At 40.1% G+C, this 18,002-nt stretch overlaps 1 protein-coding gene across 2 annotated transcripts in view; it reads right to left on the bottom strand.

Annotated features, from left to right (window-relative positions):
• Nucleotides 1–14,908, bottom strand: part of GPR1 (G protein-coupled receptor 1) — a 50,169-nt gene extending 35,261 nt beyond the window's left edge. Inside the window, exon 1 of one of the 2 annotated variants that reach the window (XM_040228711.1) lies at nucleotides 14,661–14,908. The gene's annotated coding sequence lies outside the window, so the exon portion shown is untranslated. Of the gene's footprint in view, nucleotides 1–8,893; nucleotides 9,222–14,660 lie in introns of those variants that run through there. The other variant, XM_040228709.1, reaches the window with a different exon arrangement.
• Nucleotides 14,909–18,002: the final 3,094 nt, after the last annotated feature.

Below are 18,002 nucleotides of genomic sequence, written 5' to 3'. Positions count from 1 at the left end.
ATTAACCTGTATTTTTTATAGGTGCTCCAGCTGAGAATCTAGAAGAAGAAGAAGAAAGATGTTTTTCTTTTTTTCTCCTCTACATCAGCAAATCAATAACAGTGGTCACAGGTACCATATTTTTTTGATTACAAACATCTACTTCTGCTTCACTGACTACGCTAAAGCCTTTGATTGTGAGGATCACAACAAACTGTGGAAAATTATTAAAGAGATGGGAATACCAGACCACCTGACCGGCCCCCCTGAGATATCTGTATGCAGGCCAAGAAGCTACAGTTAGAGCCAGACGTGGAACAACAGACTGGTTCCAAATCGGGAAAGGAGTAGGTCAAGGCTATATACTGTCACCCTGCTTATCTAACTTATACACAGAGTACATCATGTGAAATGCCAGGCTAGATGAAGCACAAGCTGGAATCAAGACTGCCAGAAGAAATATCAATAACCTCAGATAAGCAGATGATACCACCCTTATGGCAGAAAGTGAAGAGGAACTAAAGAGTCTCTTGATAAAAGTAAAAGAGAGTGAAAAAGCTGGCTTACAACTCAACATTCGAAAAACGAAGATCATGGCACCCCGACCCATCACTTCATGGCAAATAGATGGGGAACAATGGAAACAGTGACAGACTTTATTTTGGGGGGTGCTCCAAAATCACTGCTGATGGTGACTGCAGCCATGAACTTAAAAGATGCTTGCTCCTTGGAAGAAAAGCTATGACCAACCTAGACAGCATATTAAAAAGCAGAGACATTACTTTCCCAACAAAGGTCCATCTAGTCAAAGCTATGATTTTTCTAGTGGTCATGTATAGATGTGAGAGTTGGGCCATAAAGAAAGCTGAGCACAGAAGAATTGATGCTTTCAAACTGTGGTGTTGGAGAAGACTCTTGAGAGTCCCTTGGACTACAGGGAGATCAAACCAGTCAATCTTAAAGGAAATCAGTCCTGAGCATTTATTGGAAGGACTGATGCTGAAGCTGAAGCTCCAATACTTTGGCCACCTTATGAGAAGAACTGACTCATTGGAAAAAACCCTGATGCTGGGAAAGTTTGAAGGCAGGAGAAGGGGATGACAGAAGGATGAGATGGTTGGGTGGTATCACTGACTCGATGGACATGAATTTGAGCAAGTTCTGGGAATTGGTGATGGACAGGGAAGGCTGGTGTGCTACAGTCCAAGGGGGCCACAAAGAGTCAGACATGACTGAACCACTGAACTAAACTAAATTTTAGTTTCTTCATCTGTGATCTGGGGAGGAACACCATCAGCAAACCACTCTAGGGTTGTTGTAAGAATTACACAAGAGTGCCTGGATCATAGTAAGAACTCAGGAAATATGCAATATCATTTTTATATCTTACTTTATTAATGCTTTTTTATTAGGGTGTAGTATGAAATAATTCACATAACTAACATATGGTTTTGTTGAAAGGCAGCAAATTCTTGGGCTTCCAGCTAGTTTAATGATCACTGGTTCTAATCAGAGAGCTCATTTGATGATATTATTTGTAATTAGTTTAGATAACATTCTGGATTTGTGTTTCATCCTGAAAGAAAACATCAGTTGAAAGATTCCATGGGAGCAACAAAACAATGGTTTCTTGCTGGGACAGTAAAGCTATATTACACTCATTCCTTCCTTTCCAAAGGGGAACATTTTGATCCTGTGATAATATTCTATTTAAAGGAGTTTATTTATTTTATGTCAAATGATTTATGTAGATCATTTCTTGTGATAAAGATGGGAATGAAGTAAACTGGGCTTCTTGCTGAAATCTCTGTGACTTGCTGTGATCCAACTGGTTAGGAAATACATTAATTGTCTGACTAAGCAAAAATTTAAAAAAGCCCCACAAAAAACAAAAAAATGAGCTTTTCCAAAGAAATCCTATTTGGGGGCTCTCTTAAGTTTGATGAATGAGTTATTTACTGACTGCTTGAAAAAAGTGTAAAAAGGAAGAAGTTGTCTTTTTTAGAAAATTATTGAAGTGTACTCAGTACAAATTCCATTTGACAAGGTTTGAAAATAGACCTAGTTTTTAACAAATCAAGCTTTTGTTTAATTAAGACTGAAATAAATGAGTGTGAATATTCTTATAAATAATCTAATAGAAAGTTAAAATGAAGAGAGACTTCACAATCATTTCCTCCACCCGCTCCTACGTTCTGGGGGATAGAATACATTTGTAAGGAGATATGAAAATACACTTTTAAATAGTGTTTGGTATATTATGATCCCTCCCAAGAGATAAACCGTGTTAGGCATGTTCTGAAGTTCCTCCTTCCCTATTCAATCTCTTAGAAATCAAAAAGCAAACCAAGGAGAAATGCCTCCTTATACCATCCCAGAGCAAGGCACCTCTCCCAAACAAGGAAGAATTTAGTGATTTTACTATCTTCAAAGTTTTCCATCTTCTTGGTTGTTAAATGTAAAAAACGGAATTAAACATACATTTTGTGTCTGAGTGTGTTGATAATGATGGAATTACCCTAGAGGTGAATGGTCTTATTTTAAATAGTTAATGAAATGAAAGCCCATATGGGGCAGAATGACAATCAAAAGAAGAGTCACATTTAGTATTATCTATACATTTGAGTAATACAATAAACAATTTCTATAGACTTAGTATTTCCTATAAAGTAACCAAACAATTGATTTGACTAAACTCATTTCCTGAACTTGCTAGTGGTTTGGAATTAAGGAGAAAATCATCAGTTCTTCTAAAGGGTAAGCTATGTTTTTAGACATTTACTTTCCTAAGTGATTTCTTTCCTGATCTCCACAAGTCTATCCCCCAACCTAAATCAGGGTCCCTGCTCTACACTCTTCCTTTAGAATTTTTATATATTTGAGTGTTTGGTGAATCTCTCTGCTCCACCAGACTGTTGCTTCGCTTCCCTTCATACTCCCAGATACTTCCGTCATACTCCCTTTGCTCCCCAGTGGCACCAGTAAAGAATCTGCCTGCCGATCCAGTACACACAAGAGACACGGGTTCGATCCCCGGATCAGGAAGATCCCCTGGAGTAGGAAAATGGCAACAGAACCCAGTATTCTTGCCTGAAAAATTCCATGGACAGAGGAACCTGGAGGGCTACAAAGAGTCAAACATAACTGAGTGCACGTGCACAGATATTTATTGGCTGGCAATAAAACTATTCAGTGGGGCTTAAAAAAAAAATTTATTTACTTGGCTGCATCGGGTCTTATTTGCATCACTTAGGATCTTTTGTTGCAGTATGCGGGCTCAGTACTTGTGCCACACTGGTTTAGTTGCCCTGCGGCATGTAGAAGCTTAGTTTCCCAATCAGGGATGGAACCCACACCCATGCATTGCGAGGTGGATTCTTAACCACTGGACCGCCAAGGTAAGCCCCATATTTGGTAGGTTTTGAGAAAAGGCATTCACGGTCATGGGCATCTTGGCAACAACTAATATTTATATTGCCTGAAAGGCAAAGGTGAGTTTGAGAAGGAAATTTCAGCTCTTAATTACCATCAAATCCATTAGTTCTTGTTCTCAGGTCCTCTTTCTTATTAATGGTGTTAAAAGAATGATGAATCTCACTCCTTAGAGATGTTTTAAATCTGTTAATTAGATCAGGATTTTTGAATGAAAACAAGTCCCACTTACAGGGAAACATGATAAGATTTTTCTCTAAACTATTATCAGGAGCAAATTACATCCAATAACGTATGGCTTATTATTAAGAACAGTTTACCTAACTATATTCAAAAGGAAGCAAACCAAGCATAGGACATTATAGACACCTAATTATACAACATCATTTAACACATCACAGTAATACGGTAACATCTCCTGAGTACTTGTTATGTGTACTACACTAAGCAACTGCATTTTCACATTTCATTCTCACAACAACCCTGTGAGGTACTATTATTATCTCTATGAGGCTAAGGGAGGTTGGGCAATTAACAAAAGTGGTGAAGCCCAGACAAGACTTCTGGGTCTGACTTCAGGGACTTCCTTCTTAATCCTTGTACACATGCTCTCTGTAGTTACCACCTGTTTGTGTGTTTATCTCCCTTGCTAAATGTTGAAAGTCTCAAGGGCAAGGTGATAAAGATAAAAATAAAGATAAAGCTTTACTCATTTGTGCATATCAAATACAGAACAGAGAGTGCAGGAAACATAGTAGGTACTCAATAAAAGTTTAGTGAATGAAGGAGGAAGTGCTTTCTCCATCCTCAAAACTATAGCATGTTGAGTACAGTTTTAGTGTTAGATATAGTTAACTATATAACATGTATAAGTAAAATATACAAATCAAATATTTATGCAATAAAATAAATAATATAGATATATCTATTTTATTAAATTAATAATCTATATTTTATGTTGAAGCATATGACATTGCCATTTTATTAGGTCAAAAATCATCAAGGACAAATAACAGCACTTTTAAATGGTACAACCTCATTAAAAAAAATCCATGTCAACTCTTCAGTTACACAATAAGCAGAATGCACCATTACCATATGTTTTCCACTGAAATAGAGGTTTATCATTAACTGCCAAAGAGAAAGATTTATGAAAATTAAGGATGTCATATCTATAAGCACTTTCTACTAGGTCTAATGATCTAATTTCACATACAAATTATATTTCATGCCCTTAGGTCCTAATGAAAATTCAACCCAGCACATATTATTAGACTTGACTTGGATTCTCTCTTTTCTGAGCCGCCAGGTTGCATAGTCCGTGCAAAAGTCCTTCTTCATAAAGCCCTCCCCTTTTAGTATTAACTCTGCCTTTATCCCAAGCCCTGATGCACCCCCTGCTGCTGCTTCATGATTCCTGAGAGAAGATTATGACTTCTTTTTATTTAACTCTTTATATGCTGAACTTCATTAAATAAATTACTTTCTTGAATGTTTTCATCTAGTGGTCACATTCTTGCCAGCAATACCAGTAAGGTCTCTCTTTTTTGGTGATCTAAAAAAGTCCTCCTAAACCACTGAGGGGTCTGAATTCTTTTTCTACTCTACTTCCATCTTCAATTTAAACAGTATACCTCAGTGAGTGAAAGTCGCTCAGTCATGTCTGACTCTTTGCAACCCCATAGACTATACAGTCATGAAATTCTCCAGGCCAGAATACTGGAGTGGGTAGCCTTTCCCTTCTCCAGGGGATCTTCACAACCCAGGGGTCGAACCCAGGTCTCCTGCATTTCAGGTGGATTCTTTACCAGCTGAGCTACCAGGGAAGCCCCAAGAATACTGAAATGGGTAGCCTATCCCTTCTCCAGAGGATTTTCCTGACCCAGGAATTGAACCAGGGTCTCTTGCATTGTAGGCAGATTCTTTACCAGCTGAGCTACCAGGAAAGCCCAGGCTGAAGGAAGGACTGCATAATTCCTAGCAGAAAGCTTGTGCCTGATTCATGTTTACTTTTTTTTACTGACACTATTTTCTTTAACAATGAAGAGCATTTTTCATCTTTGAGTATCATGGAATAATCAGTACATACTATGATAATCAAAAAATATGAAAACATAGAATCTGAATAAAAATTTGTTTCACTAAACATTTATTAGGTATACACTGTATGTGCAAGGACCCCATTATATATATCACATTGAACAATGACTTAATAAGCAGAGTTTGGAAAAAGGGTAAGAGGTGAGACTGGGGGGCTTGAAGGAACCTAGCCCATCAGGTTTATTTAAGACTAAAGGAAACTGAGTTCCAGGAAGTTTGCTCAGCCTCAAGTCACAAAACAAGTTAGAGACAGAGCTGGGATTAAAGTCTGGGGTGACAGACAATTTCAAAATAGCAAGTTTAACAATGCTATGCAGCCATAGATTTGGGGAATGTTTAGAAATTGTCTAATTTAAGAGGGTGTTGTGTTATTTATCTGCATTTAGCTAGTTTTGCTTTTTTTCTATCTTAAAAATTTTTTTACTATCAGTTTTTTTTGTGGTTTTGGCTTTTACTACTTTCATTAGAAGATTTGCGAGGCAGTAGGAGTGGGGGACGGAGAAGGCAATGGCACCCCACTCCAGTACTCTTGCCTGGAAAATCCCATGGATGGAGGAGCCTGGTAGGCTGCAGTCCATGGGGTTGCTAGGAGTCGGACACGACTGAGCGACTTCACTTTCACTTTTCACTTTCATGCATTGGAGAAGGAAATGGCAACCCACTCCAGTGTTCTTGTCTGGAGAATCCCAGGGATGGGGGAGCCTGGTGGGCTGCCATCTATGGGGTCGCACAGAGTCAGACACGACTGAAGTGACAGCAGCAGCAGCAGCAGGAGTGGGGGAAGGAAGGATTGGGAGTTTGGGATTAGTAGATGCAATCTATTACACATAGGATGAATAAACACAAGGTCTTGTTCCATAGCACAGGGAACTGTATTCAATGTGCTGTGATAAAACATGGTGGAAAAGGTATGAAAAAGGATATATATATGTATGTATAACTGAGTCACTGTGCTGTATTGCAGAAATTAAACACAATGTTGGTAGTCAGCTATACTTCAGTACATTTTTAAAAAGACATCTCATGAGGCAGAAACCTTTGTTCAAGTTAATGTCACCAAAGAAACTGGATGAATTAGAATAGAAGAGCCTCCACCAGATTGAAGGGTTTAACTTTCAGATCTTCAGGTTAAAGACCTGAAGAAAAAAATAGATGGGAATTCTCAATATTATAAAATTTTAAAATTATACAAACAATGGACTATTAGAGAGAAAGTTTGGGGAAAGAGAATGGATACATCAGCTGAAGAGGTCCAGCATGTGCCACTGTGGCATAAAAATTATCTTGAACAGAGGGCATGTGAGGTCCCAAAAGAACTCAGTTGTCGTAAACCCCTCCCCAGGAGCAGCAAGGAAAGGTTAACTCAACCTTCATGGACAAGAAGTCTCCACAACAGATCCAAACAATGTCACACAAACTTTCCTGTTGCCCATCTAGTTTCCTAAAGGCCCATTTATGTTTCTCAAAAGTCGTTTGTTTTCCCATAAGTGCCCTTTCTCCACCTCCTCCTTCCTTATTTAGATATTTAAGAAGTCACTTGTATTCCTGTAAGTGTCCTTCTTTCTCCTCCCTTCCCTTTAAGATGATGCACCAGCCCCCAATTCCAGCCATCCCTTTGAGTGACATTTTTCTGTGAAGTCCATCATCTGTCATTTATAAGTTTCATAAGCCTTCAGAAGCTGAATTTAAGAGGGTAGAGGAAAAGTTTTTCTTCCCCAATAAATCATCAGTTCACCATTAGCTTAACACAGCTGCGCTGTGTTTCAGTTTTGTGTGTTTTTCTTCAATTTTTTCACCTCCATTTACTTTTTCATAATTACAGTCATTGTCAGTATTATAATGTGAGCACTTGTCCATGATCCAACATATTCCTCCAAATTATTATTGCCTAATGACTTAAACATTTCACTGAAATAATATATAAGAAGCTTAACTAGCTTTATTTTCTTAATGATTGGAGTATAATTGCTTTACAATGTTGTATTAGTTTCTGCTGAATAACAATGTGAATCAGCTCTCTCTCTATATATATACATATATATATAATCCCCTCCCTCCCACCCACCTCTTAAGCAGCTTTCTACTGCTGGATATTTAGACTGCTTTTAGTTTTTTTAATTGTAAACAATTCAGAATAAAAGTCTTTGAATACAAGACTTTTCTTATTTCAGAACTACTTCTGTAAGTTAGCTTCAACTTCTGTAGCCTTTGAGAGGGGAATGTTGGGTTAAATAACTGTCTCTCAGGGAGATGACAGTTAGTAGTTAAGTAACACAGAAAAGGTATGACATTCTTTATAAACTAAAGAACTTAAATTTGAGGTAAAATCATAAATAATATCTGTGAAAAAACTTAAAAATCATTCAGTGTCTGGAAGAAGTGCAAACATGATGAGTATTATACAAAGAGAGAAATTACTTGAACTAGGTAATTTGAGATGTCTGTTGGCTTTTTCACAAAACAAAACATACTAGTGGATTAATTTAGCAACAAGTTGGTGGAAGCTTGGGCAAATGAGTTTGTCTGAAGGAAGAATAGCCAACTTAAGAGAGTAACTGATGGTGAAAGTTCTATTATCAAATTTTCATTTGGTTTTCATTAGTTTTCATTTAGGGGAAAAGAATAAACTATTGACAAAGAGCAATTGGTGCGCACAGTTATCTGACTGCCCAGGGTTAGCCCAACCTTTTCTCCCACATACCTCCCCTTCAATGAGCCATTCGTCCTGCATTAGATGAGCCCAGATACCAATTCCTCTAACAGGCAATTGATAATGAGATTTCAAAAACACAGCAGCAACAAAGAAATGTTGGTATTGAAGAACCGAATGCTATTCATCTCAAAAAGGAGAAAACCAAGCCACATTACACCTCAATTTTAAACTTTTTTCCTACCATGTAATCAAAAGAGGGCAAAATTAGTTTTCATCTCAGAGCGCCATTTCCTCCTACTCGATTTCACTACAGTGAGCTTCCCACTCATGATGTTAGGCATTTCTGAGTCATAACTGCATTTTGAGCTGTAACTTTCTAGGTAAAAGCTGATGAAATGACTGAAAGTTCTTCATTGCGCCTTCCCAATTGCACCTGCCCAATTCCCCCATCCCACCCCAGCAACCTAGTCCTGTTCTCTCAGTGTTTCAGGTTGAATCACAGCTGTTGCAAACCCAGTTACACTATTCCTAAACACTTTTGACAGGACCAAAAATATGAATTTGCACAGAGAGTGTTTCATAAGCTATCAGGAGTCCTTTTCCTTTTTGTTTTTTTTTTGCCAGCTGGTAGTTCAGTCCAAATACTGCTTCGTAAATAAATCATCTGCAGGCATCCTCATCAGGTCAGCTGCAAACGTGTCAGTGTGAGGAAAACAAGAAAGCACTTACCAGTTAATTTTCTGTGAGGAGAGAAGCTTTTGTGATGTCTGGGTGTAACTTCCCTGCTCCAGAATGAAATGGAGAGTGGTTTTCAGAACAGCTACGTTGGACACTTTCCCCAGCCTCCTCATTGGGCTTTTATCTGGCTTTTGAAATGACACTGTAGAGGAGAATGATGTAGGGTTTCACTTGAATGTGGTTTTTCCCTTCCTCCTCTACCCTCCATAAAAATTCATCATGTATTCCAGGAGAAAAGTAAGCAGTGAACACACTGCACAGATTAATTCTTCTGCTCAGCATGTACATGTGTGTATCAGAGGTTTGTTCCCTGAAAGGAAATCATTGATGTTGGCTGCAGTGCCCCAGGCTGGAAATCAGCGATGGGGGAGGCACCAATCCCTCCTTTGTTTGAATGGGCTTTTGCTTACCAAAAGTCAATTTAAAATTCATTCCAACCTTAGCATGAAAAGAACCATAGAATCTAAGTAGAGCCCTTCAATGTTACCAGGGCTCATTAGGAAAGAGATTTTATTTCCTGGGTTTCAGTGGGAGGAATCAGAATCACACAATAGTTAAGTATGAATTAATATTTTAATTTTTATTTCTTTATTGAGGTGGGTTGAGAGAGAATTTTCCAGGTTTGGGGGAAATTAAAGATCCGATTCTTATCTCTCGTTTCATCTGTGATGAGGGCAGATGAGGGCAAGTCTGTGTACCTGAAGGACTCAGAGAATGAGAAGTGTGGAGGCTGATACTTCACACTAGGAAGCCAGCCCTGATGCGATTAGCTTGGCCATCTGTAGAGCTAACTCGATTTTCTTTAAGGTCAAACATCAGCTTGTGAATGTGAACATTACTAGGTCTTAAAACGTTTAGCCAAGCAAATTGAACACTGTGAGGTGTGAGAAGCCAGAAAACACAATTTGTATCTGATTGCTGTGAGTTCTGAGGGCTTAGGAGAATGGGTCACCCTGAAAAGTGCCTTGTTGAAGACTAAGAATTATTTTGAGACTTTTATTTTAAGGAACTTCAAGCTCAGGAAAAGCTTGGAAAACTGAGTAGAAGTTACCCATTTGTAAGGGAAAGCTTACATTTGTAAAGGAAATTTACATTAGAAAGGGGGCGGTTATCAGGAAGACAGTGATTCCTCTTTTCCATTTGAGACTTAACTTCTGGACCCAGCCACCTCTGTTTACCAAACAATTCCTGTTTATACCAGGAATTGCCTTCCCCAACCTTTAAGCCCCAGACTCCATCCTTTTCCTCAGTTCAGGATGGAATATTATCTTCAATCTTCTTTTCAGTGGGGTTTCTGTATGTCAGCTCAGTTCAGTTGCTCAGTCATGTCCGACTCTACAACCCCATGAATCGCAGCACGCTAGGCCTCCCTGTCCATCACCAACTCCCAGAGTTCACTCAAACTTACGTCCTTCAAGTCGGTGATGCCATCCAACCATCTCATCCTCTGTCGTCCCCTTCTCCTCCTGACCCCAGTCCTTCCCAGCATCAGAGTCTTTTTCAACGAGTCAACCCTTCGCATGAGGTGGCCAAAGTACTGGAGTTTCAGCTTTAGCATCATTCCTTCCAAAGAACACCCAGGGCTGATCTCCTTTAGAATGTATGTACAATGTTTCTGTACGTACATAATTTAAAAATTTCCCCGTTAATCTTTTATTTGCAGTGGCGGATTTAGCCAGAGATCAAATTGCCAACATCCGCTGGCTCATGGAAAAAGCAAGAGAGTTCCAGAAAAACATCTATTTCTGCTTTATTGACTATGCCAAAGCCTTTGATTGTGTGGATCACAAGAAAGTGTGGAAAATTCTGAAAGAGATGGGAATACCAGACCACCTGACCTGCCTCTTGAGAAATCTGTATGCAGGTCAGGAAGCAACAGTTAGAACTGGACATGGAACAACAGACTGGTTTCAAATAGGAAAAGGAGTATGTCAAGGCTGTATATTGTCACCCTGCTTATTTAACTTCTATGCAGTGTACATCATGAGAAACGCTGGACTGGAAGAAACACAAGCTGGAATCAAGATTGCCGGGAGAAATATCAATAACCTCAGATATGCAGATGACACCACCCTTATGGCAGAAAGTGAAGAGGAACTAAAAAGCCTCTTGCTGAAAGTGAAAGTGGAGAGTGAAAAAGTTGGCTTAAAGCTCAACATTCAGAAAACGAAGATCATGGCATCTGGTCCCATCACTTCATGGGAAATAGATGGGGAAACATTAGAAACAGTGTCAGACTTTCTTTTGAGGGGCTCCAAAATCACTGCAGATGGTGAGTGCAGCCATGAAATTAAAAGTCGCTTATTCCTTGGAAGAAAAGTTATGACCAACCTAGATAGCATATTCAAAAGCAGAGACATTACTTTGCCGACTAAGGTCCGTCTGGTCAAGACTATGGTTTTTCCTGTGGTCATGTATGGATGTGAGAGTTGGACTGTGAAGAAGGCTGAGCACCGAAGAATCGATGCTTCTGAACTGTGGTGTTGGAGAAGACTCTTGAGAGTCCCTTGGACTGCAAGGAGATCCAACCAGTGCATTCTGAAGGAGATCAGCCCTGGGATTTCTTTGGAAGGAATGATGCTAAAGCTGAAACTCCAGTCCTTTGGCCACCTCATGCGAAGAGTTGACTCATTGGAAAAGACTCTGATGCTGGAAGGGATTGGGGGCAGGAGGAGAAGGGGACGACAGAGGATGAGATGGCTGGATGGCATCACTGACTTGATGGACATGAGTCTGAGTGAACTCTGTGAGTTGGTGATGGACAGGGAGGCCTGGCATGTTGCGATTTGTGGGGTCGCAAGGAGTCGGACACAACTGAGCGACTGAACTGAACTGAACTGAATGAAAGGTTGAAGGAAAATTATTTTCCCCCCCTACAAGATGAAGTCCAGAAAATCGAAAACAATAATCCTCTGTTGAGGGGGGTTGGTGAGACTAGGGTGGGCACAGACTGGGATAACACTGGAGGATAGAGTGGGTATGATTTTTCAAACTACAAATGTCCCTCAGCCCCCTAGGGATGTATACTCTCCCATGTTTGCCCCAAGTCCTTGATTCCACAGAAATATCACTATTAATAATCTTGGTATATTACTTGTCAATGTCATTTGAGTCATTGAAGGAGGTGATACCTGATGGAGGTGATATCTGATGGCAGTGATATCCACTCACTAATTCCTATCCCTTGGCATCAGCTATATTCATATTTACTGAGTTATATGTTGTCTTCTATAATCACACAAAAGCACAATTTCATCCATAAAAGACGCTTTTTTAGAAGAAGCTTTTTCAGGAAGTTTTGGTTACTTTACATGGCTTTAGATTTATTTTCTAGTAGTGGAGTGTAAAGTAGCAAAAAAGAGAACAGAAATGACATTTCACAAGCATTTACTGTGCTCCAAGCACAGTAATCACACTGAAACCCAGGAAAGGATCAGCCTTTTTAGTTTTCTGTTTTAGTTACCACCTAAAGCAACAAAGTTGTGACAGATGCTTACTTAGCTTTGAAATTGGTCCCCCCAAATCAAGGATAGTAAATAAAATCTCTCTCCTAATCAGCCCTATACTCTATGCTCTGAGTCTGAGGAGCTCCGCTTCAAAGTCCTAAGGCTTGCCTTATACTTGATCTTTTATTCAAAAGTAGTTAAAACTGAAGTGCTCAGGTATGCTAGACGTTAACTTACCTGCACTGGTTAAGCTGATGAGTCAGGTCACTGGGGATCTGTTACCAGAGCCTCTCCTGTGAGTTGCAGAGTTGGAGTTCAGTCCTAGCATTTTGATTCCAAATGCCACACTTTTAATGTAACTGCAAAGGGTTAATTTTTGACTCCCTGCGGGATCTGTTTCTCTGACTTTAACCCTGTTTTTGCCGTTTCTGTTATTATAATCATACATAATGGCCGGCCTCAGAGAGCCCTGCCCCCTCTGCCTGACCCTTAAATTAAAGTGCCTTTGGTTAGCTCACAGGGAGATAACCTGACCTGGCCCACCAATGAATGACTGTAAGTAAGAGAACTAACATATCCCCCTGCCTGAGGCTTGCCATTCTAGGAGATAATTGCAAGAATCAAACAGTCTTTTCACTTTGTTTCCTGACCTCCCCCATCTCTGATCCATAAAGGAATCTGGCATCCAGGCACCAACAAGATGGTTATTTTGAGACATTAGTCAGCCATTTTCTCAGCCAGCCTCAACACTTCATCCCTCAGATTTATTGGCCTCTGGTGCAGTGCAGAGAGTGAGCTTGGACTCGGTAACATTAAGACACTTAGCTCCATGAGAAGAGATGTTTCCAGAATCAAGTGACTAGGAGGAAGGGGCAGGAATAACTTCTGCCAAATAAAAGACTTTCAGGACAGTTCCAGCATTTTCTAAATCAGTGCAAGTTCTCTGAAGCCTGCTGTGGTCAGGGTTTCAAGGGGTCTTTCTAGAGGGGTGTGTGTGTATAAGCAGGTCTAAACGGCCAGCTGGGCTCAGTGGGAAGATACACAGTGCCTCTATCATACTGTTTTTGGGGAATGGGATCATTCTTTAAAAAATAGTTTTTTCTCCACTGATATTTGACATTTCACTCTTAGAAAATCAGTCTTTTGAAGAGAGTACATTTTAAAAGAGGAACTTTGTATTAAGGGAGGTTCTAGTAGTTAGAATGGACTGGGTGCTTTTAAGATAACTGTCCCATCTCCTTACTCCAACCCCTCCAGAAAAAATTGGGATCAGTAACTTGGTCTCCGCAGAGGATGAGATGGTTGGATGGCATCACCAACTCAATGGACATAAGTTTCAGTAGACTCTGGGAGTTGGTGATGGACAGGGGTGCCTGCCATGCTGCAGTCCACGGGGTCACAAAGAGTCAAACATGACTGAGTGACTGAACTGAACTGAACTTGGTCTCCCATATCTTGTGATGATCAAGAATATCTTTATTCTTTTCCTTTCTTGTATGATGATAAAATAGCAAATTTACCTCAAACACCTAAATACTCTGATGATAGAAATTTCAGAAATAGACATTTGAGAGAACACAATAGGTCACATTGGTTTTTGTTACTGACCATTTCTAATATTTTTGTTGTTGTTTGTAAAAAGAAAAAAAAAAATGGCCCAGAACATAACCGCTGGGAAAGAGACAATATGATACAGATGGATATTTTCTTTTAAAAGAAACTGATCTGTGAAAAAGGCAAAAACCTTACTTCTTTTGAGTTTTTTCCTCTTGTCATACAGGGAGAAGACCATCTCCTTGTGTAAATGCCCTTCTTAGGCCTGTTTCTTTGGGGTAGGCAGAGTCAGAGATTATACCTGGGGGCCTTTAGTGGGTTAACAGTGAGCTTTTCCTTGGGATTTAAGTGGCAGACTCAGTTCTTCCAGAGGTCACAGCAAGGAGCCATGCCTACATGGCCATATAGGGCCGCTTCCATGCATTTAAACCAGACAATTCTTAACAGCCACAGAAGACAAAGCCAGCTTCATATTCTTGCTTTAAATTTTGTATAACCCCTGCAGGAACCCAGCCTGAGGATACTTAGTAAATCTGTCAAAGGAATTAAAATATAGCTTTTTAATTAAGATACACAAAGCTCTGTGGAAATGAGGGGAACAACTTCTATTGTTGTCTTTTACTTGAAAAAAACCTCTTTTAATATGCCAAATGTCAGCTCAAATGAAATCTACATACTGAGACTTAGAATGCTGTTCTTAACTACCTATCTCAGAGGCTCTGAGCCTGGAACATTGGGAGGGCCAAGCAAACACTCACCCCTCAGAAGGTGCCCATGCAGCGCAGCGGGAAGGAGTCGGGTGGGCCAAGGCTTCCAAGCTCCGTGCTCTGAATCTTTGAGGTAAATAATTTCTCTGGAAGAACTGGCCGCAGCTACCCAGAGTCCTGGAAGAAATATTTCTTCTTTTTGTAACCAAGGGAGGTAAATAATCTTTTAACTCATTGCCCTACAAAGAAAAAAAAAGTGGTTGCCAGTAGTTAAATAAATCTGGTGTATATCACTTAGTTCACAGGCATCTGGGTGACACCATCCTTGGCCCTGACTCAAGAGAAAGGAGGACTCTGGGAGTTCAGGCCACTCCCATCTATTTACTGTAATTATGCTTCTTTTCTCGTTAAACTGCAGATTATGGATGTGATGTAAGTGTAGCTGGATTTTTCTAAAATATCACATTTGGGGAAAGGAAAGAATCAGAAAATAAATTATATTTTCTCAACTTCTGTAACTGATTCAATCACTACTTGTATTTTTATTAGGAATTTAGTAGCCTGCGGCTGAACTGCAGCTGCGGACCTGTTTTGCTTGCGTCACAGTGTTTTTCTAGAGTTTGAATTAATTTCCGTCTTTTAAAAATCAGGGGATATTACAAAGACATCAGATTGTCAGCTCCTCATGAAAAAAAATTGCCAGAGCTAGGTAACTATGGGCCTGTGTCCCACAAGGATACAGTTGGGGAAGGCTGAATAGGAGCTGCTCCTTCCTGGTGTCACCTGCCACTTGCAGCCGGGCATTTCTATTCATTTCAATACCTTTCTCCCCTGCCTTCTCACTCACAGGCAATGTTCATGTGGACCCTCTAGGAGTTTGAGCTTGCAACCCTCATGTTCTTTTCCAATTCTTTTCCTGTTGAGTTTCTTCAATTTAGGACAATTGTGTACAAAGAAAGATAAGTCATTGCGCAATCGTTTTTATTGCGTAAGGAATTTTAGGTTTGGTCATTTAAAAACTATGAATCCCCAAAGCTTCCCTCATAAAACCAGACTGCATTATAAAATATGATTAAATCAATGAAACCAGCTTTAACTAGCTTAATTAGTGGTAGGTGCAAAGGAAGAGCAGTGGGAGCAACCTGCCCTATGTAGCCAATAATGGAGTGCTGTCTTTAGGGAATTTCAACCCAATAATAAAACCAACTAAAGCCCTTCTGCTTTTTGTGATCACTGTGTGCCAGAAATTCTAAGCAGGTGATGAAACACTCCCCAGCTCAAAAAATCTTTAAGTTCTAGAAAATTGCTGATATTATATTAGTGGAACCACTGACAGAAATTGTCTGCCCTGGCCAGGAACAACAGTAATGACTTGCATAAGTTACCTTACAACAGGAATTCTTGGTAAGGAACGCAGAACTTAGAAGCAACCACCAACCAGAAGAATTTGGCAAAGGTCAGAAGGAGAGAGGGGAGGCCAGTCCATATGTCCTACCAACCTCAGAATCCTTCTTGTTGGAATCCATCTTGACTGAGCAATGCACAAGCCACCAAGAAGCACCTTGAGTCAGAATGATTGGCCAGAGACAACCCGGAAACTAACTCCCACCACCATGAAACCCAAGATTGCAAGCCAAGTGGCAGAGCAGTTCTCCTGGGTGTCCTTACCCTGCAGCTCTCTGCCCAGGCACCCCTTCCCATTAAAGTCTCTTGCTTCGTCAGCATGTGTACCTCCTTGGACAATTCATTTGAGTGCTAGACATGAGCCCACTTTTGGGCTCTGCAAGTTGTCCACTTTCCAGCAACAATTATTTTGAGTTTTAATTACATATACATTCTTTTTATTACATATACATTGCCTTATTTTTAAATAGGCGATGTGCTTTATATGAAAGCTACTTATCCTTAATTTCTGTTCAGTTCAGTTTAGTTCAGTCGCTCAGTTGTGTCCGACTCTTTGCAACCCCGTGAATCGCAGCATACCAGGCCTCCCTATCCATCACCAACTCCCGAAGTTTACCCAAACTCACGTTCATTGAGTTGGTGATGCCATCCAGCCACCTCATCCTCTGTTGTTCCCTTCTCCTCCTGCCCCCAATCCCTCCCAGCATCAGGGTCTTTTCCAATGAGTCAACTCTTCGCATGAGGTGGCCAAAGTATTGGAGTTTCAGCTTCAGCTTCAGTCTTTCCAATGAACATCCAGGACTGATCTCCTTTAGGATGGACTGGTTGGATTTCCTTGCAGTCCAAGGGATTCTCAAGAGTCTTCTCCAACACCACAGTTCAAAAGCATCAATTCTTTGGTGCTCAGCTTTCTTCACAGTCCAATTTTCACATCCATACATGACTACTGGAAAAACCATAGCCTTGACTAGATGGACCTTTGTTGGCAAAGTAATGTCTCTGCTTTTTAATATGCTGTCTAGGTTGGTCATAACTTTCCTTCCAAGGAGTAAGCGTCTTTTAATTTCATGGCTGCAGTCACCATCTGCAATGATTTTGGAGCCCCCCAAAATAAAGTCTGACACTGTTTCTACTGTTTCCCCATCTGTTTGCTATGAAGTGATGGGACCAGATGCCATGATCTTCGTTTTCTGAATGTTGAGCTTTAAGCCAACTTTTTCACTCTCCTCTTTCATTTTCATCAAGAGGCTTTTTAGTTCTCTTCACTTTCTGCCATAAGGGCAGTGTCATCTGCATATCTGGGTTATTGATACTTCTCCCGGCAATCTTGATTCCAGCTTGTGCTTCTTCCAGCCCAGCATTTCTCATAATGTACTCTGCATATAAGTTAAATAAGCAGGGTGACAATATACAGCTTTGATGTACTCCTTTTTATTCTTTAATGGACAATGTCTTTACATACATGGGCTTATATATTATCAAAGGGGGATGAACAAAGGGCAGTCTATTTCAAATTCTTTATTCCATGAAACCACTTGGAATTTTTAGTTATATTTAAAATGTACATTGGTAAAACCAAGGGGGAACTGCAAGCTATGCTATTTTTTGTTTTTGGCAAATGTAAATTTTAGTCCAGAGATAATTTTCTTTTTTTTACTGAATTTGAATAATTTTTAAAAAATTGAAAATCATTCAAGAAAAATGTTTGTTTTAAAATGAACGATTTGGGCTTCCCTAGTGGCTCAGTGGTAAAGAATCCACCTGCCAGGGCAGGAGACATGAGTACTATCCCTGGTCCCAGAAGAACCCACATGCTGAGGGACAACTAAGCCCATGGGCCGCAACTACCAAGCCCATGCGCTGCAAATACTGAATCCATTGTCCTCTAGGGGCCCATGCCCCGCAGTAAGAGAATCCCCTGCAATGAGAAGCCTAAGAACCACAACCAGGGAAGAGACCCACTCTCCGCAACTACAGAAAGCTGCAACC

The sequence above is a fragment of the Oryx dammah genome, unplaced genomic scaffold (genome assembly GCF_014754425.2).
Source record: "Oryx dammah isolate SB20612 unplaced genomic scaffold, SCBI_Odam_1.1 HiC_scaffold_27, whole genome shotgun sequence".
NCBI lineage: Eukaryota > Metazoa > Chordata > Mammalia > Artiodactyla > Bovidae > Oryx > Oryx dammah.
The sequence above is the reverse complement of the archived record's forward strand: the minus strand, read 5'-3'. Positions and strand labels throughout refer to the sequence as shown.